Genomic DNA, 20,000 nt, shown 5'->3' on the forward strand with positions numbered 1-20,000 from the left:
AGTTGCACAGGAAGTAGAGGGGAGTCACAGGAAATGGAAGAAAGAAGAAGTAGAGGGCTCACAGGAAGTGGAAAAAAAGAGACAGGAAGAAGTGGAGGGGTCACAGGAAGTAGAGGGGAGTCACAGGAAGTAGAGGGGAGTCACAGGAAGTGGAGAGAAGACGTAGAGGGGTCACAGGAAGTAGAAAAAAAGAGAGACAGGAAGTGGAGGGAAGAAGTGGAGGGGTCACAGGAAGTAGATGAGTTGCACAGGAAGTAGAGGGGAGTCACAGGAAGTGGAAGAAACCGAGACAGGAAGTGATTGGGTCACAGGAACTTACCATTGAAACATTATACAAGTAAATCGAGAATTTTTATCCTCTGTTAAATGTAGAAAATGTTCATTTGTTTATTTCATTCCCGACATATTTTTTTTAGAGTTGAGTTCTTTAATTTGAAACACAACTGGAACTTGAACATCCAGGATCGTCTTTATAAACCTGAATTAACCACGAGGCCCTTTGTGTCCGTCACAATGTAAGCAAATTATTTTACGCTATTTTCATAATACATAGTTTAGTGCCCATCATTTATTCATCATTTGTTAATTTCAATTTTTTTTTTTTGTTTCTTAATTACGTTTTACATTTGCATGTAATTGTTTTGGGGATTTTTAGGTACTTTTTACTCTTGTGATTCTCTGGAACAGAAACAATGATAATTAATATTGTGATTCCAAACATGATGAGGCAGCGTTAGAGGTGGAAGAGCTGAGGTTCTCCTTGGGAGGGACGAGGACCAACACAAGATACCATGCATAAAGAAATGCTACATACCAGACTCATCTGATATTTGCTTTGAAAATAAAACCAGTTTGTTTAAAAATAAATAAGAAAAAAAAGACAGGAAGTGGAAGGTAGAAGAAATAGAGGGTGTTGAAGGAAGTGGAAGAAAGAGAAACAGGATCTTCATTCACAAAAACAAAATGCAAAAGTGTTTCTCCAAAGTTTACCTTCTTTATAAACGATTTTAGATATATAAAAAATCCTTAAAACTTATGGAAAAACCCAAAAACAAAAAATATACAGTTTGATGTCTGAGATTCCTCGTGAACCACCAAGTTAAACACATGTTATATTCCACTTGCAATTTATTTTTTTAATTATTTATTTATTTTATTTATCTATTTATTACTTTTTTTATTTTTATTTTTTATTTATTTGTTTCTTTTCCTTTATTTTCTTTTAAACATTTCTCACAAACCTTTAACACTGTAAACTCGTACACGTAAGTGATGACATACAGAAACAATGTTCTTTGTTGATTTAATGACATTCGCTTCTGCCTTGGCATGTTGGCATGTAGTTTGAACACGTTTATCTGTTTATACTATTTATCTTTAATTTAAAAAGAGAGACAGGACTGGGAGGACAGGATTTTCGAAGGGATTGAAAGGACGTTGAAAGTTATTCTGCGATCAGAAGCTGGATTGAGAACATTGGTTCTCTTAAAGTTCCTGCAGAAGATCTTATCTTTGTAGTTACTGCTAACAGCTAAGACAATTTATATTTCATTATATTTCTTATTCTTCCTCCTTTCCACTATTATCTATTACTGTTATGTTTTTTACTTGAAACTCTGGCACAACAATTTCCTTCAGGATTAATAAAGTTGTTCTCATCTCATGAAGAAACTTTTATCTGCATGAGAAGAAGAAGCCGACCCTCCTCTTCATCCCTTTGCTTTCTTCCAGTCGCTCCGACGACGGCGGATTATTGAAAGGAAGAAAGAGCTGAAGTGATCGCGACATGCGGACGATACCACCGTATTTTTATCCAATAAACAAAGCGGTCGAGTGCAAAGAAACTTTTCCAAAGAGCAAAAATGAACTTCAGTAAAGGATCTCTGACTGAAGCAGCCAGTTCTGCTTATTCACCTTCATATAGAGAAATAAATATGACAAATAAAGCAAATATCAACACAGAAAATATAGATAAATTAAAAAAAAAAAAAGATATTTTAACAAATGTGCATCCATCAAAAAATATTTAAAGAGTTGAAGATATTATCTCTATTTGACTGAGCAAGATGTTTTTTTTTTCACTTGCTAATGAATAAACAAGTGACCTATAAAGAATATTATATAATGTGTATCTTGTGATGAGGTTTTGTAAGAATGTGTGTGACTTTGTCAAGGAACCTGTTCTGATAAATGTTCAAAAAAAATAAAATAAAAAAATGAATAAAATAAAATAATCTTGTGTGATAGGAGACAAAATGGACGTTTGGAGGCTCGAAGCTTTGAAACATAAAATAATGCCTTTAAAATAAAAATGTTGGCAAAGAATATTCTGAATGTTCTCCCCAAACATGGAGGTGAAATGTTCAAGCCTTCATCCAGAGCAGTGGCTTCTCGCTGCAGCTGCAGGATAAGGACATTTTTCTTTGCAATGGAAACGTCACCAAGGAAAAGGGCTTTGTGTCTTTTGTACACGTTGTTTTGCTTTGGGGAAAATTTCACATTCGTAAAAGGAAACGGACGAACAGCAAACAGAACTTCACGGTCTTTCTGCAGATCAATGCAGCGCCGCCAGAAACAGACCTCAGAACCTGCAGGCGGGAGGAACCAACTTTATGGAAGTGACAGGGGAAGAAGAAGTGGAGGAACGACAAGAAGCTCGAGTGTCGACTGGAACCGAGGAAACGGTGACAGAACCTCAGCAGGACAAACTGAATCTCCTCTCATGGCGACGGCAGATGAAGAAGATCTTCTGGATCAAACTCACCTCGCTTTCTGAGGGACCTCCGGCCGTTGGATCCAGGTCTCCAGACCTCATGGTGACCCAAGGAGGGTCTGCAGACACTCCACCTGCACAGGTGAAGGTGAATTCATTGATTACCTCCATGTGATTGGCTGGTTGGATGAACAAGCAGGAGATCAGGTGGAGCCAAAGTAGCCTGTGAACTTGGTGACAAAGACAAAGGTACCATCAAAACATGGTACATGTGAAGTAGCATCAACCAAGAGGAGGAAGAGATCCAAAGGCTGGGGGTTCAAGTCCCTCCAGAATTGTTTTTTAAAAAGATGGAAGGTAAAATCAGGAGCTTCTAAAGTTGTACTGAGGGCTCTGGACCAACGATGTCAACATGAAGAAGCAGATCTTGGTATCTTTACTTTCAACCTCTAGGAGGACTTGTTGTCTACAGCGTTGGCCTTGAAGACCTCCAGGCTCTGCTGGGATTTGAACCCAGGATCTCCTGTTTACAAGACAGGTGCTTTGACCAGCTAAGCTACAGAGCCTGTTGGAGATGATGGAGGTTGTCTTCCAATCAGTGGTCCCTACAATCCAACCATGGGATCTGATGCTGATGCACCCAAAGCTGAGGCTCTGTGGCGCAATGGACAGCGCATTGGACTTCTAGCAGAAGAAGACATTCAAAGGTTGTGGGTTCGAGTCCCACCAGAGTCAGTGTTTTTGTCAGGAGACATACAAGTCGTGTGGATTAAACTAGGAAAGAGGTTGAGTCCATTGCGTTATCTATTTTTGCCCTTTTTCTCTAAACCTACCTACCAAATTCTCCCTTGTTAGTGTTTCCTCATCCTGCTGTCTATTGTTGTTGTCTCCTCTATTTTATAGATATATTCATTGACATGGGGATTGTTGCGCTGCTGTGTCAACAAATTTCCTCGATGGGGATCAATAAAGTACTATTTTATGAAAATGACTCCGGCTCGTCTCCACAAAGCTCTTCACCCGGCAGGCTCTGCTGGGATTTGAACCCAGGATCTCCTGTTTACTAGACAGGCACTTTGACCAGCTAAGCTACAGAGCCTGTTGGAGACCCTAAAATCACCCAATCAAAAAGTGGCACCAAAGTAACCGGTGAACTTGGTGACCAAGACAAAAGGTACCGTCAAAACACGGCACATGTGAAGTACATTGAACCAAGAAGAAGAAGAAGAGATTCAAAAGCTGAGGGTTCGAGTCCCACCAGATTCAGTTGTACTTCACAGACTTGAACTGGTGCAGAGGTAAAAGGGGCTTCTAAAGGTAGACTGAGGGATCTGAACCAACGATGGAAGCTCTTTCAGTCACTATGGAGGTTTCTTTGTCTGGAACAGAACTGAGTTCTTCAGGCTCTGCTGGGATTTGAACCCAGGATCTCCTGTTTACGAGACAGGCACTTTGACCAGCTAAGCTACAGAGCCTGTCTTACACCAGGAGGTTGTTGGTTCAAGTCCCAGCAGAGCCTGGTTGCCATCCAATCAAAGGTCAATCCAAGACTGATGTCTGACTGAAGTCCCTTCACAATGGACAGCACTTTGGACTTCTAGAAACTACCATCAGGAGAGGAGCTTCAGAGGTTGTGGGTTCGAGTCCCACTAGAGTTACCCTTTTGTAAGGGTAGTCTAGATGCCGTGTTGCTGTTGCATGTCAGGCTCTGTGGCGCAATGGACAGCGCATTGGACTTCTAGAACTCAGAAGACATTCAAAGGTTGTGGGTTCGAGTCCCACCAGAGTCGATCTCAATGTGCAGGATAATTTTTATCCATCCATCTTCAACCCTTGATCTCAGACTTCAGGAACTCAGGAACCAACCAGCCTGGTTGCAAACACAGAACGGTGCAATAAAGGGACCAGCAGTTTTCTTGTGCTGCTGAGAAGAAGAACTGGATGAGGCTCTGCTGGGATTTGAACCCAGGATCTCCTGTTTACTAGACAGGCACTTTGACCAGCTAAGCTACAGAGCCTGTTGGAGAAGCCCTACAACATCATGGATTCAAAATAGGGTTCAGTTACAGCCTTTGAAGATGGTCAAAGGTTCGACTCCCAGCAGAGCCAGGTGTCGTCCAATCAGAGGGCCTTTCAATCCAACAATCACACGAGATGCTGAGGTAACATCTCACCTCAGGCTCTGTGGCGCAATGGACAGCGCATTGGACTTCTAGATCTCAGAAGAAGACATTCAAAGGTTGTGGGTTCGAGTCCCACAAGAGTCAATGTTTTGTCAGGAGACATGAAGTGACGAATCATCACATTAAGGTATGATGTTATGGTCAGATAATCCAACACATGGTCAAGACATCTGTGAAAGCTTCCTGTGCAACAGAGATCTGTGCTGATCTATTGGAACTCAAGGACTTGAAGCTCCTCCATGTTCAGGGGACTTAGATAAAGACCATTGGACTCTCGTCAGATCTGAAGGGAAACCCTGACAGAGCAAAGCAGGGACCTCAACACCAACCCAGTGGTGGAACCTCAAGGATCCACACCAGGCCCGAAAAGTCCCAACTCAAGTGACCCACCTGTTGCTTCCTGTTGACCAGGAACTCACCAATCAACCAGTGTGGTTGGAAACACAGAATGGTACAAGAGAAGAACTGGATGAGGACAAGGCTCTGCTGGGATTTGAACCCAGGATCTCCTGTTTACAAGACAGGTACTTTGACCAGCTAAGCTACAGAGGGCCTGTTGGAGATCCATTATAGAATCACCAAAGTACCCAGTGACCTTGGTGAGAAAGACATAAGGAACCAATTACAACCTTTTGTTGATGGTCCAAGTGTGTAGGTTCAACTCCAAGCAGAGCCTGGTTGAATCCAACAATCACAGGAGATGCTGAGGTAACATCTCATCTCAGGCTCTGTGGCGCAATGGACAGCGCATTGGACTTCTAGAACCCAGAAGAAGACATTCAAAGGTTGTGGGTTCGAGTCCCACCAGAGTCGGTGTTTTGACATGAAGTGATGAAAACTTGAAATCATCACATTAAAAATGCTGCTGTTTGGAAAAGGAAGTAGAATATGAGACTTGTGGATTAAACTCTAAAAGGTTTGAATCCTGAATCTTGGTCAGATGATCCTTTTCCTTGCCGGATGTTTGCGAGAGGCTTCTGCGCTGAGATGTTTGCTGATCTTTCCGGATTAAAGGCCTTCAGCCTCTGCAGGGATTTGAACCCGGGATCTCCTGTTTACCAGGCAGATGCTTTGGCCAACAAAACGTGTTCACACATAAAGAAGAAGGAAAGAACATCTTGCAATCATAAGTTCTCTCAGTCTCCTTAGAAAAGGCCTTTGGGCTCTTCTGGGGTTTGAACCCAGGATTGTGTTGCTGGTGAGATACCAGACTTGTGGATGAAACTAGGAAAGGGTTCGGCCTGATGGAGAACCAGAATAATATCATCCAATCAGAACTTTTGGAACCATTCAATAGTTGTTGGTTCGACTCCCAGCAGAACCAGGTCTGCACAGGTCAATGCTCTGGCCTGCTTCTGCAAGAAAACAAGTGGTTTGGAGATTGAGACATGATGAATGTGGCAGTGGACCTTTGGACACATGAAGACCTGCGAGAGAAGATCTTCAAAACTACAGTTCTTTCATTCCAATACTCTGATTTGATGCTGGAATGGAACATTGGACTTCTAGAATTTGAAGAAGACCTTCATTAAAGATCTTCCAATGATCTTCATTGAAGATCATCAGACTGAACACCGACCTGCCCGTGGAACCTCACGATCCACACCAGGTCCAAACAACCCCGACTCATGTGACCCACCTGGGGAACATTTCCTGTTGACCAGGGACTCACCAATCAAACGGAGAGCAGTGCAATAAAAGCACTGGCAGTTTTCTTGTGCTGCTAAGAAGAAGGACTGGATGAGTCTCCAAGCAGAACCACCATGTCTGCACAGGTGAAGGTGAACTCATTGATTCCCACCATGTGATTGGCTGGTTGGATGAACAAGCAGGAGATCAGGTGGAGCCAAAGTAGCCTGTGAACTTGGTGACAAAGACAAAAAGTACCATCATGTGAAGAACCATAAAAAAGGTATGCAAACTTGGTGGTTTCAAGTCCCACCAGTCAGTTATATTTCACTCCAACTGGTTCAGAGGCTCTGCTGGGATTTGAACCCAGGATCTCCTGTTTACGAGACAGGCACTTTGACCAGCTAAGCTACAGAGCCTGTTGGAGACGTCACTTAAAGTCATTCAATAAAAATCAAACCAAATCACAACTTTTGGAACGGGTGCAGCTCCATTCCAAAGTCCTGTGGACCATCAATCACCTGAGATGCTGGTGTCCCATCAGCTGTCAGGCTCTGTGGCGCAATGGACAGCGCATTGGACTTCTAGAACCCAGAAGACATTCAAAGGTTGTGGGTTCGAGTCCCACCAGAGTCGGTTTCAATGTGAGGGATAATTTTATCTTTTCACCCTTGATCTCAGACTTCATCTCCCTGACAGGCTGAGGAGTTCATCTTATGTTGTACTTGAACATGGAAATGGATCCGTAACTTCTGCAGCTCACTTCCCTCAGACTTCTTCAGTCCTTGGTGTTGCTACAGAACCGTTCCCCACTTCTCCTTCACCAACCAATTGACCCAGAGGTAATATTGAGGGATCCATCTTCAGGCTCCTCTGGAGGCATCAAAGATCCACACCAGGACCAAACAACCCCAAACTCAGGTGACCAACCTGGGCCTCATTTCCTGTTGACCAGGGACTCACCAATCCACTCTGGGTGCAAACAAAGAATGGTGCGACAAAAGCACTGATGGAGTTTTCTTGTGCTGCTGAGAAGAAGGACTGGATGAGGCTCTGCTGGGATTTGAACCCAGGATCTCCTGTTTACTAGACAGGCACTTTGACCAGCTAAGCTACAGAGCCTGTTGGAGACATGTTTTAAAATCCTTCAAGAAATATCAAGTCCAATCAGAACACTTGCAGAGGGTTGTTGCAAAGGTTGTTGGTTCAACTCCCAGCAGAACCATCATGTCTGCACAGGTGAAGGTGAATTCATTGATTACCACCATGTGATCGGCTGGTTTGATGGTCAAGAAGAAGATCAGGTGGAGCCAAAGTTGCCCGTGAACTTGATGATAAAGACAAAAGGTACCATCAGAACAAGGTAGATGTGAACCAGGAGGAAGTAGCGATTCTAAGGTTGTGGGTTCAAGTCCCACCAATCAAGTTATCTTTTACAAAGACAGAAGGTGGAAGCAGAAGCTTCTACAGCTGCTCTGAAGGCTCTGAACCAACAATGTCCACAAGTTTAGACTTGAACAGTGCTGTCCTTTGAGACCATCAGGCCCTGCTGGGATTTGAACCCAGGATCTCCTGTTTACAAGACAGGTGCTTTGACCAGCTAAGCTACAGAGCCTGTTGGTGAACAACATCTATACTCCCAGCAGAGCCACCCCAAAAAGAAGGTTGTCATCCAATCAAAGAGATACATCTGGTTCAATCCGTCCTGATGCTGATGTATCTTCTACCCTGCGGCTCTGTGGCGCAATGGATAGCGCGTTGGACTTCTAGAACAGAAGTTAAGGTTAAAAAACAAAAGGGGGAAAAAGTAATTCAAAGGTTGTGGGTTCGAGTCCCACCAGAGTCGTCTTTTTCAGTCTTGTTTGTATCATAAAGCTCAGTTCCCTCAGACTTCTTGAGTCCTTGGTGTTGCTACAGAGTTGTTCCTCACATCTCCTTCACCATCCAATCGACCCAGAGCTTATATTGAGGGATCCATCTTCTGAAGGGAAAACCCTGACCTTCACCCTAAGGCTCCTCTGGAGGCCTCAACGATCCACACCAGCCCCAAACAACACCAACTCAGGCGACCCACCGGTCGCTTCCTGTTCACCAGGGACTCACCAGTCCGGTTGCAAACACACAATGGTGCAACAAAAGCACTGACAGAGTTTTCTTGTGCTGCTGAGAAGAAGGTCTGGATGAAGATGAGGCCCTGCTGGGATTTGAACCCAGGATCTCCTGTTTACTAGACGGGCACTTTGACCAGCTAAGCTACAGAGCCTGTTGGAAATCCATTACAGAATCACCAAAGTAGCCTGTGAACTTGGTGAGAACGACATAAGGAACCAATTACAACCTTTTGTTGATGGTCAAAGTTTGTGGGTTCAACTCCAAGCAGAGCCTGGTTGAATCCAATAATCAGCTGAGATGCTGAGGTAACATCTCATCTCAGGCTCTGTGGCGTAATGGACAGCGCATTGGACTTCTAGAACCCAGAAGAAGACATTCAAAGGTTGTGGGTTCGAGTCCCACCAGAGTCGGTGTTTTGACATGAAGTGATGATAACTTGGTGTGAAAGCTTTAAACGATCACATTAAAAAACGATAAAGTTGTACCAGGGATCTGACTGTTCTCCAACAGGCTCTGTAGCTTAGCTGGTCAAAGTGCCTGTCTAGTAAACAGGAGATCCTGGGTTCAAATCCCAGCAGAGCCTCACCTTCATCCAGCCCTTCCTCTCAGCAGCACAAGAAAGCTACCAGTGCTTTTGTTGCACCATTCTTTGTTTGCACCCAGACTGGTGGATTGGTGAGTCCCAGGACAACAGGAAATGAGGCCCACGTGGATCACCTGAGTTGGGGTTGTTTGGGGCTGGTGTGGATCTTTGACGCCTCCAGAGGAGCCATAGGGTGCAGGAGGTTCCACAGATGATTCGGTGTTCAGGTCCCCACTGAAGGTCGCTGCTTTGCTGACCCAGGGTTTCCCTTCAGAACCACTGGAGTCCAATGATCTTTAATGAAGTCACCAGAAGATGGATCCCTCAGTATAACCTGTGGGTCGATTGGATGGTGAAGGAGAAGTGGGGAACGTCTCTGTAGCAACACCAAGGAGTCAAGAGGTCTGAGGGAAGTGAGATCTAGAAGGTACAGATCCATTTTCAACATAAGATGAACTCCTCAGCCTGTCAGGGAGATGAAGTCTGAGATCAAGGGTCGAAGATGCTTGGACAAAATGACCCTTCACATTGAAACCGACTCTGGTGGGACTCGAACCCACAACCTTTGAATGTCTTCTGAGTTCTAGAAGTCCAATGCGCTGTCCATTGCGCCACAGAGCCTGACAGCAGACATCACATCAGCATCGACCTTGATTGTTTGATTCAACCTGGCTCAGGTGGGGGTTGTCTTTTTATTTTGACATCTCTTGATTCTGGGATTTGAACCTACTTTCAACAGGTCTGGTATTGCACTTTCTTTCCCAAAATTCAAGAATTTTTATTTATGTATTTATTTGTTTGTTTGGGACAGTGCATGTTAATGGACGCACATGAGACATGCATGTAAACACACCACTCCAGATTGTAATTTGCATCCGTTGTCTAACAAACACTCATTCATCCTGTCCTCTTGTACATGTTTTTAGTAGAAGGGGAAACCGGAGTAGTTGTAAAGGTTGGTACACAAAGTTCTTGTCTTCGTCCAAAATGAGCAACTCTGGTGGGACTCGAAGGTGAAGGTGAACTCATTGATTCCCAACATGTGATTGGCTGGTTGGATTAACAAGCAGGAGATCAGGTGGAGCCAAAGTAGCCTGTGAACTTGGTGACAAAGACAAAGGGTACCATCAAAACATGGTACATGAGAAGTAGATTCAACCAAGAGACTCTAAGGTTGTGGGTTCAAGTCCCACCAGAGCCACTTATGTTTTACTCCAACTGGTTCAGAGGCTCTGCTGGGATTTGAACCCAGGATCTCCTGTTTACGAGACAGGCACTTTGACCAGCTAAGCTACAGAGCCTGTTGGAGAACTCCCTCAAAGTAATTCAATAAAAATCAAACCAAATCACAACCTTCGAAAAGGGTGCAGCTCCGTTCCGAAGTCCTGTGGACCATTGGAGACTGCAACTCCCAGCAGACCCACGCCAAGAAGAAGGTTGTAATCCAATTAAATGGAGATGTGGTAGGATTTCAGTTTCAAAACAAAGTGACTTGTATTCCCTTGGAGGCTCTGCTGGGATTTGAACCCAGGATCTCCTGTTTACTAGACAGGCACTTTGACCAGCTAAGCCACAGAGCCTGTTGGAGACCCTTCATAAATCATCCAATCAAAAGGTGGAGCCAAGGTACCCAGTGACCTTGCTGACAAAGACAGAAGGTACCATCAAAGATGACGTACCATGAGATTCAAAGGTTGCAGGTTCAAGTCCCACCGGTCGATCCATCCAACCCTCTTCTACTGCTTACCCAGGTCTTTCCTCTCCACACCCACCAGATCCAGCTCTTCTCTGGGGTTCCCAAGTCATTCCTGGACAAGCCTTGAGACATTGTCCCTCCAGAGTGTCCTTGTTTTCCCAGAGTCCTCCTCCTCGTTCCCCAGAATACCTCACCAGGGAGGCCCCTTGGAGGTTCCTTTCCACGCAAGTCAGAAAAACAAAAGGGAAAAAGAAGTGGAATACGAGACATGTGGATTAAAGTAGGAAAGGGTTCAAATTCCAGAGTCAGACATCATGATCAGATAATCCAACAGATGGTCAAGACATCTGTGAAAGCTTCCGGTGCAACATGACAGAGGGATTGACAACGATCTCCTCGAACTAAAGGCCCGAAGGCTCTGCTGGGATTTGAACCCAGGATCTCCTGTTTACGAGACAGGCACTTTGACCAGCTAAGCTACAGAGCCTCCTGAAGCAAATGTTTTGATCCAATCAAAAGAATGTCCAGGCAATTAGGAAGAAGTTAACAGGAAGTGAGAACATCTTCCAAACAGCTGATGTCGGGACTTGAACCAAAAGCAATCTTGAAGGACCTTCAGGTTCTGCTGGGATTTGAATCCAGGATCTCCAGTTTTCCGAGACAGATGCTTTGGCTTGCTAAGCTACAGAACACAAAGACGTAGGCGAGAAGATCTTGAGGTGCAGGAGGACATTGGACTTCTAGAGTGAAACAGAGGCTGAAGAGTTTCAAAGGTTTTGTCTTCGAGTCCGTCCAGAGCTGCTTTTTATTCTCAGCATATAATTTCAAGTGATCAGACCTTCTGAAGGTCACTGGCCTCTCACTTCCACGAGTCCTTTGCCTTTGGTTTGTTGTTTGGATTTGAAGCAAAGTGATTTCTATTCCCCTCCAGGCTCTGAACCCTCCTGCTCACAGGACAGCTGCTTTGACCAGCTGAACTACATCCGATCTGAGGTTCTCCTTCCACTCCTGCTCAGACTCACCGAAAAACAATCCTTGGAGGCTTCCGATCAGTGATCAATCACACCGGGCTCTGACGTCCAAAGGATAGAGCGACATTTTTGGACCCAAACATCTGTGCACATCCATCATCACATGCCTTTCTCTGGGTTCTCCAGGGTGAGTGCATGTGCATGAAGCGCTAAATGACTGATCAGAAGAATTAATAAAATGCATCCGATTACATTGCAACAGTTTCATTGGTGCTCCGTGACTTGTTCTGTAATTTCATTGGTCCGATGTGACCAAGCTAAATATTTCTGCGGTATGAAACTCGTTAGCCCGGAAATTCCTGTATTGTCGTCTTGAACACTTAATTTTCCGCATCATCTGCTACTGGAACCAAGAAAAAGGTGGAGAACATGGAGGGTTTCCATGGTAACCAGGGGGGAGTTCACAGCTGAACAAGGGAGGGACTCAGGCTCTTTCCATGTCCTTCTGGCCCAATGAAGAGGGCAGTGGGCTTGTGGACACATGAAGATATAGCAGGGAACATCTCCAATCTCCAAAGGTTTGCTGCCTGGACTTGAAGTAAAGACCTTGAGGGTCTGCTGGGACTCGAACCCATCATCTGTTTACAAGAGGAACATATAGTTCATGTTCTTGTTGAATACAACAAGGCCCTGCTGGGATTTGAACCCAGGATCTCCTGTTTACTAGACAGGCACTTTGACCAGCTAAGCCACAGAGCCTGTTGGAGACCCTTCATAAATCATCCAATCAAAAGGTGGAGCCAAGGTACCCAGTGACCTTGCTGACAAAGACAGAAGGTACCATCAAAGATGACGTACCATGAGATTCAAAGGTTGCAGGTTCAAGTCCCACCGGTCGATCCATCCAACCCTCTTCTACTGCTTACCCAGGTCTTTCCTCTCCACACCCACCAGATCCAGCTCTTCTCTGGGGTTCCCAAGTCATTCCTGGACAAGCCTTGAGACATTGTCCCTCCAGAGTGTCCTTGTTTTCCCAGAGTCCTCCTCCTCGTTCCCCAGAATACCTCACCAGGGAGGCCCCTTGGAGGTTCCTTTCCACGCAAGTCAGAAAAACAAAAGGGAAAAAGAAGTGGAATACGAGACATGTGGATTAAAGTAGGAAAGGGTTCAAATTCCAGAGTCAGACATCATGATCAGATAATCCAACAGATGGTCAAGACATCTGTGAAAGCTTCCGGTGCAACATGACAGAGGGATTGACAACGATCTCCTCGAACTAAAGGCCCGAAGGCTCTGCTGGGATTTGAACCCAGGATCTCCTGTTTACGAGACAGGCACTTTGACCAGCTAAGCTACAGAGCCTCCTGAAGCAAATGTTTTGATCCAATCAAAAGAATGTCCAGGCAATTAGGAAGAAGTTAACAGGAAGTGAGAACATCTTCCAAACAGCTGATGTCGGGACTTGAACCAAAAGCAATCTTGAAGGACCTTCAGGTTCTGCTGGGATTTGAATCCAGGATCTCCAGTTTTCCGAGACAGATGCTTTGGCTTGCTAAGCTACAGAACACAAAGACGTAGGCGAGAAGATCTTGAGGTGCAGGAGGACATTGGACTTCTAGAGTGAAACAGAGGCTGAAGAGTTTCAAAGGTTTTGTCTTCGAGTCCGTCCAGAGCTGCTTTTTATTCTCAGCATATAATTTCAAGTGATCAGACCTTCTGAAGGTCACTGGCCTCTCACTTCCACGAGTCCTTTGCCTTTGGTTTGTTGTTTGGATTTGAAGCAAAGTGATTTCTATTCCCCTCCAGGCTCTGAACCCTCCTGCTCACAGGACAGCTGCTTTGACCAGCTGAACTACATCCGATCTGAGGTTCTCCTTCCACTCCTGCTCAGACTCACCGAAAAACAATCCTTGGAGGCTTCCGATCAGTGATCAATCACACCGGGCTCTGACGTCCAAAGGATAGAGCGACATTTTTGGACCCAAACATCTGTGCACATCCATCATCACATGCCTTTCTCTGGGTTCTCCAGGGTGAGTGCATGTGCATGAAGCGCTAAATGACTGATCAGAAGAATTAATAAAATGCATCCGATTACATTGCAACAGTTTCATTGGTGCTCCGTGACTTGTTCTGTAATTTCATTGGTCCGATGTGACCAAGCTAAATATTTCTGCGGTATGAAACTCGTTAGCCCGGAAATTCCTGTATTGTCGTCTTGAACACTTAATTTTCCGCATCATCTGCTACTGGAACCAAGAAAAAGGTGGAGAACATGGAGGGTTTCCATGGTAACCAGGGGGGAGTTCACAGCTGAACAAGGGAGGGACTCAGGCTCTTTCCATGTCCTTCTGGCCCAATGAAGAGGGCAGTGGGCTTGTGGACACATGAAGATATAGCAGGGAACATCTCCAATCTCCAAAGGTTTGCTGCCTGGACTTGAAGTAAAGACCTTGAGGGTCTGCTGGGACTCGAACCCATCATCTGTTTACAAGAGGAACATATAGTTCATGTTCTTGTTGAATACAACAAGGCCCTGCTGGGATTTGAACCCAGGATCTCCTGTTTACTAGACAGGCACTTTGACCAGCTAAGCTACAGAGCCAGTTGGAGAACTCACTCACAGTCATTCAATAAAAATCAAACCAAATCACAACCTTCGAAAAGGTTGCAGCTCCGTTCCGAAGTCCTGGGGACCATTGGAGACTGTAACTCCCAGCAGACCCACGCCTAGGAGAAGGTTGTCATCCAATTAAATGGAGATGTGGTAGGATTTCAGTTTCAAAACAAAGTGACTTGTACTCCCTTGGAGGCTCTGCTGGGATTTGAACCCAGGATCTCCTGTTTACTAGACAGGCACTTTGACCAGCTAAGCTACAGAGCCTGTTGGTGGACAGAGTCTGTGGGTTCAAGTGGGGTTAGAGCTTCTTCAAAAAGAAGCTTGAGTCTGATGCTGATGTTCTTCCAGCTGAGGCTTGGTGACGGATCGTGCATTGGACTTCTAAATATAAGACAGTCAAAGGTTGAGGGTCTGAGTCCCACCAGAGTCCACTGTGCTGTAAGGGTTCATTTGATGCTCTGCTTTTACATGAAGATGGACACGTACCTTCTGAAGGTCACTGACCTCACCCTTTCCTTGGCGTTTGACTGAACCTTCAGCAGTAGTTCCTCCCACAACAGAGTGCTGGTTTCTTCCAAAGAGGTCCTGCATGGACCTCCACTGCTGTTCAATTAACCCAGAGTTCATGTTCAGAGGATCCACTCTGGATCATCACTCCCGGGGAGTTGAACCCAGGACAGAAGAGACCCATGATTTAGCCTGCAGAGCCCATGAGGGGACATGGAGATATCCTCCACACAGAAGATCTTTGAGTCCTACATGGAGGTTGACAAATGACTTCTGGAAAAAAAGAAAAGAAGAAATATAGATTGAAATCATCAGGAGACATGAAAAGCCCTCCTGATGACCAGGGTTTGAAGACACCATCACCTGATAGCAAGAGAAATGGTTTTAATGTAGGTGTCTTCATGATCAGATGATGCACTTTATTGAAGGACTTGAGGTTCTGGTGGGACTTGAACCCAGGATCTCCTGGTGCTTTGACCAGCTCAGCTACAGAGCCTGTGGCTCATCAAGGAAAGCCATCTAAACAAACCTACTGGGACGGTGATGTTGGCCTTCCAGAAGGTTCAGAGGAGGATCAGATTCAAGGGTTGTTAGTTCGAGCGCCGATTGAATCACTGGTATTTTTTGAAGACTTGAACTGGTTCACAGACAGAAGATGAAACCAGGACAAGATGCAGCTCCAGAATAAAGTCCTACTGACCACCAGAGGGTCACATGTTTTCAAGAAAAATGGTTTGACTCATTAAATAATGAAGGTGTTCAGATGATCCACATTGCTAAATCCTTTGGAGATATTTTGGCTCTTCAGGATCTCCTGCTGAGCTACAGAGCTGCTCAGCACTGGCTTCAGATCCAACCATAGGAGCAGTGGACTTGCTGACACATGAAGCCGGACCAGGTGTCGTCCAGACTTGAACCCATGGGACTTCTGAAGACCTCCAGGCTCTGCTGGGATTTGAACCCAGGATCTCCTGTTTACGAGACAGGCACTTTGACCAGCTAAGCTACAGAGCCTCAAAGAACCCCAGCAGAAACACCTGCTCACTTTGGACAAAGACCTTCTTGTATCCAGTCAGGGGCCACTTCAGGTCCACCTGATCTCCTGCTCGTTCATCCAACCAGCCAATCGTAAGGCGGGGATTAATGCATTCACCTGTGCCGACGTAATGGAGACCACCTGCCGCATCTCCAGCCTCAGAGGAGCAGGACTGAGGAGAACCTGCTGGGACACAACCATCTCCATGGTTCTCCGAGGACACGACATGGAACCGTCCTCCACCCTGGAGAACCTGAGCTTTGGACACCTGGGCTCCTCAAACCTGAAGGTGACGATGATCCGGCTCCCCAGATCTGGACCGAACAGAAACCCTGGTGGAACCCGAGGTCCTGCAAGCAGGAGGTTCTGGAGAAGATGGAGGTGTTGAGCGGTGAGTCAATCTGTTTCTCCTTCTTCAACCATCCTGTCACATGACTCATTTAAAGACGTCCACGGCAAACTTCTCGCCGAGAAGACTCACGCGTGACCTTCATCCACCTCCTCCTCGCCGAGTCTGGAGAAGAAAAACAGAAGAACAGACGCGTCTTCTCGGATTGTCAGCGACGGTCGTACATCACGATGGAGACACGCCGACGTTCTCCGCCCGGGTTCTCCTCCTTCCAGCTTGGAGATCAGGAGAATGGAACCTAAGTGGGTGTAATTACACCGTGTGTGTGTGTGTGTGTGTGTGTGTGTGTGTGTGTGTGTGTGTGTGTGAGAGACCTGCGGGGAACAAAGAGCTGTCTTATCTCCATGAAACACTCCTCCAGCTCTCATTATCTCTCATTACCTTTTTCTCCCACACACACACACACACACACACTCACACACTCACACACACTCGGGCTAACATGCTAACGCTCCTCCCGTCTCCTCGGCTGATCTTCATGATCTCCTGTGTTGGACTTCCCTCCTCGCCGGGCGGAGGTCTTCAAACCGCCTGAGGTTTCCATGGCGACCTCAGGCTGGAGGTGCCACGTAAAGTGAGGACACCCGTGTGAGAAGGTCAGCGCTGACCTTCAAGAGAAGACAAGCCTGAAGGATCTCCTGTCACATCCATTCACTCGTTCTCCACCAACCGGCGGCGAGATCCAACCTGGACCAATCACAGGGCCGCGGAAGTCAGCTTCTCCGTCACACGTCCGGAAGATGCAGGGGAACCTCCAGCTTGTGTTTGGAGAACATGGAGGATCCACGGCTGTCGGCCCTCCTTTGGGAATCCAGCTGTGGACCTTCTGGATGTGAAGCTGAAGCTCCAAGCTCCGCTCGCCATGATCTGGAGCAACCTTCTAGATCCCCGGAGCAATTGCAATTTTCGGGGTACCAAAGTCTCCTCGTGGTCCGGTCCGCTCTCGAGGAGTTGGAGCTTCTCCTCCAAGCCTGGCGGTTCCTCAGCGGCGCCTCGAGATGTTTTCACTTCACACACAAGCGCTCAGCTTCTATATCTGTGTGTGAAAGACAAACCGCCGCCGCTCGTCTGTTCGCCTGTTTTCTTTTTTCAGGCGTGCGACGCCTGAGAGCCTGCAGCCGCTGGATGTTATTTTCCGTTACATAACCGGGTTTGTTTTTTTTCTGTTCTCCTCAGCCGAGCTCTCGCCGGAGCTCCTGAAGGAGGTGCTCTCATGTTCTACTTGTTCTCCTCCTTAGAACCAAAGGAAAGTGTGTTTGTCTGTGATTATAGAAAGGGTACAAGTGTTGATCCGCGGGGGAGGAAACCTGGAAGGCCACCAGCGGCGGCTTTTTGTGGGAAAATAGATCTCAGGGTTCTCCTGCCAGGGTTCTCCACCCATCTCCTGCCAGGGTTCTCCACCCATCTCCTGCCAGGGTTCTCCACCCATCTCCTGCCAGGGTTCTCCACCCATCTCCTGCCAGGGTTCTCCACCCATCTCCTGCCGTCTGGAAACAGTCGGTCACGTCGTTGAAGACTTTGATTCTTCTAGGACAACATTCCACTCCACTCGCGTCTTTCTGGGTGTCCGTTAGGGAAAGAAGCTGGTACCTTTTACTTTGGTACGACTCCAGATGGAAGCAGATGGTCGAAGGCCTTTTGTTCCACCTGGAACGAAGAGGATCAACTAACTAACTAACTAACTAACCTTTAACTTTAGTAGAACCTGCTCAGGTGAGGACAGAGAATGTTGTCCATGAGTTCAACCCCAGAAGGAACCCCACCATCTTTAAAAGAACATGTTAGCATGGCTGCTAGCATGTAGCCTGTTACGTGGTGTGATGGGAAGCTACAGCAGGTCCACCTGCTCCTCTGTTGGTGTGCTACTGTCGGGTGTAGAACATCATCACGGAGGTTCTGAGGAGCAGTGGACCGTCACCCGAACCTGGCCGAGCTGGAACGTGTGGCAGGAATCGATGCTCCTCAGGCGGGAGCGACCGGGCGAAGGGTTGGATCAAGATGTGATGGACATCTGAACCTTTGGATTGACAGGTGACCTTTGCGACTGACGAGTGACCCGTTTCACATTTCAGAAGATGCAGGGAACGTGGACTCCGTCCCGCCACGAAGGGCGATGTGGTTTTGATTGACGTTTCAACACGACGACCTTATTGTCGTTCCCGCCCTTCCCGGTGGACAGAATCCACCAAAAATGTTGCATCCTTGACCTTCTGCGAATCAGCTCGACGTCTCCTGCGGGCGGCGAGGAGGACGCGTCTGGTTCCACGCCGTCTCCAGGACGCCGGCGCCGACGTCAGCTCTTCCAAATGTCAGCGGCCTCCTCGCTGTAAGTCAGCGGCGCCGCCAGGTGTGCTGACGTTCCTCTCCGGTTTCTGCACCGGCGATAATCCCCCTGGAGGACCTTCTGAGAGGACCTTCTCCCCTCCGTCCCCCTTCTCCACCACCTGGAGACTCAATTTAAAAGTGTCGCCGCAGAAAGAAAAGCCTGTGTCTTAATGAACCGCCCCTCGTCCCAGAGGACCTCCGGGGGTTGTATCTCCTCGTCCGGTTCCACCTTCACCCAGAACTCCACCTCGGGGCATCCAATTATCTCGCTGGGGTTTGAAGGTCCGGTCCAGAACCCCACGGACCCCTCGAGGGGGGACGTCGGGGAACCAGGACACGCCTCGGAGACACTATTTTAACACCCTTTGCTTTTGAGCCGGTGGACAAAGCTGAAGTAGAAGGAGCTCTGGAACCATCAGCGCCCCCTGGTGGCCAGCAGGTGCGCGTGGACTTTATCTGGGACACGACTGGTTTTAGCCTGAACCACTTTCTTCTCGGTGAAGGTCAGGTGTCCGTGAAGCATCCGGGCCTGGTGCTGTAGGAGTGTGTGGTGGAACACACACCCTCCGTTGATCGACGCCATATTTGTAGTCCAACATTCCTGTTTCCAGCTTCCTCGGAGAACACGAGCCCTTCCATTGGTTCTGAGGTCCAAGCTGTGAGAACGTCCACACCAGGAGGACCAGGAGGAACCTCTGCAGGGAGACTTCTTGGGTCTCCAAAGCGCCTGGGTTCCGTCTGCGGACTCTCCATGTTCTCCTGCCCAAGTTCCCTCAATGTGCTCCTGGTTGGTTCTCCATGTTCCTCCTTTGTAGGTTCTCCATGTTCTCCTGCTTGGGTTCCCGCATGTTCTGTTGGTGGTTCTGTCTTATTGAGGTTCTAGTTGATGGTGATGTTCTGTCTGATCTGGTTTCTCTGATGGGGTTCCGTCCGTCTGGTGGGTTCTCCATCTACTGGGGGTTCTGTTTGATTGGTTCCTTCCGATCGGGTTCCAGGTTCTAGAGAGATCCTGGCAGCTTCAGGTGGAACCGAGCAAAGGTATTGAAGAATGGAGGCCTGGCCGGGTCAGAACCGGAGAACCTCCACCCGGTTCCACACCCGGTGCCGGGTTCCGTTTGGAGTCGCCATGGTAACCATCAGTTTCCATGGCAGGAAATGAGTCACTTCCTGCCGGTTCCTCGGTTCCTCGCCCTGGAGAACCTCCACCCCCGGCCCG

General features: G+C 47.0%; 26 non-coding genes across 26 annotated transcripts; 8 read left to right on the top strand and 18 right to left on the bottom strand.

Annotated features, from left to right (window-relative positions):
* Positions 1-3,205: 3,205 nt before the first annotated feature.
* Positions 3,206-3,279, bottom strand: trnat-ugu (transfer RNA threonine (anticodon UGU)). Its single transcript has one exon. It is a non-coding gene; the product is annotated as a tRNA-Thr (tRNA).
* An 84-nt stretch (positions 3,280-3,363) lies between these two features.
* trnar-ucu (transfer RNA arginine (anticodon UCU)) lies at positions 3,364-3,448 on the top strand. The gene is given in 2 exon segments: positions 3,364-3,400; positions 3,413-3,448. It is a non-coding gene; the product is annotated as a tRNA-Arg (tRNA).
* A 290-nt stretch (positions 3,449-3,738) lies between these two features.
* On the bottom strand, positions 3,739-3,812 carry trnat-agu (transfer RNA threonine (anticodon AGU)). The gene has a single exon. It is a non-coding gene; the product is annotated as a tRNA-Thr (tRNA).
* A 302-nt stretch (positions 3,813-4,114) lies between these two features.
* Positions 4,115-4,188, bottom strand: trnat-cgu (transfer RNA threonine (anticodon CGU)). The gene has a single exon. It is a non-coding gene; the product is annotated as a tRNA-Thr (tRNA).
* Positions 4,189-4,417: 229 nt separating this feature from the next.
* Positions 4,418-4,503, top strand: trnar-ucu (transfer RNA arginine (anticodon UCU)). Its single transcript is given in 2 exon segments — positions 4,418-4,454; positions 4,468-4,503. It is a non-coding gene; the product is annotated as a tRNA-Arg (tRNA).
* A 154-nt stretch (positions 4,504-4,657) lies between these two features.
* trnat-agu (transfer RNA threonine (anticodon AGU)) lies at positions 4,658-4,731 on the bottom strand. Its single transcript has one exon. It is a non-coding gene; the product is annotated as a tRNA-Thr (tRNA).
* Positions 4,732-4,891: 160 nt separating this feature from the next.
* Positions 4,892-4,980, top strand: trnar-ucu (transfer RNA arginine (anticodon UCU)). The gene is given in 2 exon segments: positions 4,892-4,928; positions 4,945-4,980. It is a non-coding gene; the product is annotated as a tRNA-Arg (tRNA).
* A 394-nt stretch (positions 4,981-5,374) lies between these two features.
* Positions 5,375-5,450, bottom strand: trnat-ugu (transfer RNA threonine (anticodon UGU)). The gene has a single exon. It is a non-coding gene; the product is annotated as a tRNA-Thr (tRNA).
* A 170-nt stretch (positions 5,451-5,620) lies between these two features.
* trnar-ucu (transfer RNA arginine (anticodon UCU)) lies at positions 5,621-5,709 on the top strand. The gene is given in 2 exon segments: positions 5,621-5,657; positions 5,674-5,709. It is a non-coding gene; the product is annotated as a tRNA-Arg (tRNA).
* Positions 5,710-6,870: 1,161 nt separating this feature from the next.
* trnat-cgu (transfer RNA threonine (anticodon CGU)) lies at positions 6,871-6,944 on the bottom strand. The gene has a single exon. It is a non-coding gene; the product is annotated as a tRNA-Thr (tRNA).
* A 131-nt stretch (positions 6,945-7,075) lies between these two features.
* trnar-ucu (transfer RNA arginine (anticodon UCU)) lies at positions 7,076-7,161 on the top strand. Its single transcript is given in 2 exon segments — positions 7,076-7,112; positions 7,126-7,161. It is a non-coding gene; the product is annotated as a tRNA-Arg (tRNA).
* Positions 7,162-7,573: 412 nt separating this feature from the next.
* On the bottom strand, positions 7,574-7,647 carry trnat-agu (transfer RNA threonine (anticodon AGU)). The gene has a single exon. It is a non-coding gene; the product is annotated as a tRNA-Thr (tRNA).
* Positions 7,648-8,066: 419 nt separating this feature from the next.
* trnat-ugu (transfer RNA threonine (anticodon UGU)) lies at positions 8,067-8,140 on the bottom strand. Its single transcript has one exon. It is a non-coding gene; the product is annotated as a tRNA-Thr (tRNA).
* A 117-nt stretch (positions 8,141-8,257) lies between these two features.
* Positions 8,258-8,371, top strand: trnar-ucu (transfer RNA arginine (anticodon UCU)). Its single transcript has 2 exons — positions 8,258-8,294; positions 8,336-8,371. It is a non-coding gene; the product is annotated as a tRNA-Arg (tRNA).
* A 343-nt stretch (positions 8,372-8,714) lies between these two features.
* On the bottom strand, positions 8,715-8,788 carry trnat-agu (transfer RNA threonine (anticodon AGU)). The gene has a single exon. It is a non-coding gene; the product is annotated as a tRNA-Thr (tRNA).
* Positions 8,789-8,958: 170 nt separating this feature from the next.
* On the top strand, positions 8,959-9,047 carry trnar-ucu (transfer RNA arginine (anticodon UCU)). Its single transcript is given in 2 exon segments — positions 8,959-8,995; positions 9,012-9,047. It is a non-coding gene; the product is annotated as a tRNA-Arg (tRNA).
* A 99-nt stretch (positions 9,048-9,146) lies between these two features.
* On the top strand, positions 9,147-9,220 carry trnat-agu (transfer RNA threonine (anticodon AGU)). The gene has a single exon. It is a non-coding gene; the product is annotated as a tRNA-Thr (tRNA).
* A 535-nt stretch (positions 9,221-9,755) lies between these two features.
* trnar-ucu (transfer RNA arginine (anticodon UCU)) lies at positions 9,756-9,841 on the bottom strand. The gene is given in 2 exon segments: positions 9,756-9,791; positions 9,805-9,841. It is a non-coding gene; the product is annotated as a tRNA-Arg (tRNA).
* A 606-nt stretch (positions 9,842-10,447) lies between these two features.
* trnat-cgu (transfer RNA threonine (anticodon CGU)) lies at positions 10,448-10,521 on the bottom strand. The gene has a single exon. It is a non-coding gene; the product is annotated as a tRNA-Thr (tRNA).
* Positions 10,522-10,726: 205 nt separating this feature from the next.
* trnat-agu (transfer RNA threonine (anticodon AGU)) lies at positions 10,727-10,800 on the bottom strand. The gene has a single exon. It is a non-coding gene; the product is annotated as a tRNA-Thr (tRNA).
* Positions 10,801-11,329: 529 nt separating this feature from the next.
* Positions 11,330-11,403, bottom strand: trnat-cgu (transfer RNA threonine (anticodon CGU)). Its single transcript has one exon. It is a non-coding gene; the product is annotated as a tRNA-Thr (tRNA).
* A 1,169-nt stretch (positions 11,404-12,572) lies between these two features.
* Positions 12,573-12,646, bottom strand: trnat-agu (transfer RNA threonine (anticodon AGU)). The gene has a single exon. It is a non-coding gene; the product is annotated as a tRNA-Thr (tRNA).
* A 529-nt stretch (positions 12,647-13,175) lies between these two features.
* trnat-cgu (transfer RNA threonine (anticodon CGU)) lies at positions 13,176-13,249 on the bottom strand. Its single transcript has one exon. It is a non-coding gene; the product is annotated as a tRNA-Thr (tRNA).
* A 1,169-nt stretch (positions 13,250-14,418) lies between these two features.
* Positions 14,419-14,492, bottom strand: trnat-agu (transfer RNA threonine (anticodon AGU)). Its single transcript has one exon. It is a non-coding gene; the product is annotated as a tRNA-Thr (tRNA).
* A 205-nt stretch (positions 14,493-14,697) lies between these two features.
* On the bottom strand, positions 14,698-14,771 carry trnat-agu (transfer RNA threonine (anticodon AGU)). The gene has a single exon. It is a non-coding gene; the product is annotated as a tRNA-Thr (tRNA).
* Positions 14,772-15,954: 1,183 nt separating this feature from the next.
* Positions 15,955-16,028, bottom strand: trnat-cgu (transfer RNA threonine (anticodon CGU)). The gene has a single exon. It is a non-coding gene; the product is annotated as a tRNA-Thr (tRNA).
* Positions 16,029-20,000: the final 3,972 nt, after the last annotated feature.

This window comes from Fistularia commersonii, chromosome 18 (assembly GCF_037954325.1).
Source record: "Fistularia commersonii isolate RoL2024-O1a breed Wild chromosome 18, RoL_Fcom_v1.0, whole genome shotgun sequence".
NCBI classification, from domain to species: Eukaryota; Metazoa; Chordata; class Actinopteri; order Syngnathiformes; family Fistulariidae; genus Fistularia; species Fistularia commersonii.